Here is a 1,023-nt window from a genome sequence, read left to right on the forward strand (position 1 = left end):
TCCGTCTCCACACGCGGAGGCCAGTCCACTCCGTCTCCAGACGCGGAGGCCAGTCCACTCCGTCTCCAGACGCGGAGGCCAGTCCACTCCGTCTCCAAACGCGGAGGCCAGTCCACCACCATCACCACCACCAACACCACCACCATCACCACCACCAACACCACCACCACCATCACCACCAACACCACCATCACCATCACCAACACCACCACCATCACCACCATCACCACCACCACCATCACCATCACCACCATCACCACCACCATCACCACCACCAGCAGGAGCCAGGCCAGGTGTGGGTTGCATGATGAGTTATGGCCACTGGCCGCCCGCAGTGTTGCTGTGCCAACATGCGCCTCCTTAGCTCAGGGGTAGAGCACTGGTCTTGTAAACCAGGGGTCGTGAGTTCGATTCTCACAGGAGGCAACAATGTGGCTGCTGTTGTGATAATTATTGATGAGTAGAAGTGGTAGTGCAGCTGGCAACATACTACCTCAAATATCGATATAACAAAATGAAATACAATAATGGCGGACCAGATGACCCACCCACCCACCCGCGCTACCATCACAAATCTAAGGTTGAGTTGAGAGGAAGGAAATCAGATCTTCTTCGTCTGTGGTACTCAATGAAGATCAGGCGGCCTTTGTAGATTTATTACAACAAAACGTGTACGTCCATCTGTAGTACTCTGGGCTATAGTCTTATGACACACTACGACACACTCTAGTGAACAGTGTGACGATGCTGGCCAGTGTGTCCCCTCAGGTCACACTGGCAGGGGTTATATGGGAGTCCGTCAACACCCATTCAACAACGTGTTCAAATAACAGATCAGCTCTTACGTGTTCAAACATCCTGATTAACGGTAGCCCGTGGGAACAGTTAGCCCGTGGCAACATGCATCTAACTCTATGTAACTCACAGTAAAATGATAATGACAAATACCTAATGAAAAATTAATGGTAGTGTGCGTGAGTCTTACAATGATAAGACATCCATACACTTGCACTCACATTACCA

The 1,023-nt window shown here is 50.5% G+C and overlaps 1 non-coding gene across 1 annotated transcript; it reads left to right on the forward strand.

The window, feature by feature from the left end:
- Positions 1-354: 354 nt before the first annotated feature.
- TRNAT-UGU (transfer RNA threonine (anticodon UGU)) lies at positions 355-426 on the forward strand. The gene has a single exon. It is a non-coding gene; the product is annotated as a tRNA-Thr (tRNA).
- The last annotated feature ends 597 nt before the right edge of the window (positions 427-1,023 follow it).

The sequence above is a fragment of the Panulirus ornatus genome, unplaced genomic scaffold, assembly GCF_036320965.1.
Source record: "Panulirus ornatus isolate Po-2019 unplaced genomic scaffold, ASM3632096v1 CTG_544_pilon, whole genome shotgun sequence".
NCBI lineage: Eukaryota > Metazoa > Arthropoda > Malacostraca > Decapoda > Palinuridae > Panulirus > Panulirus ornatus.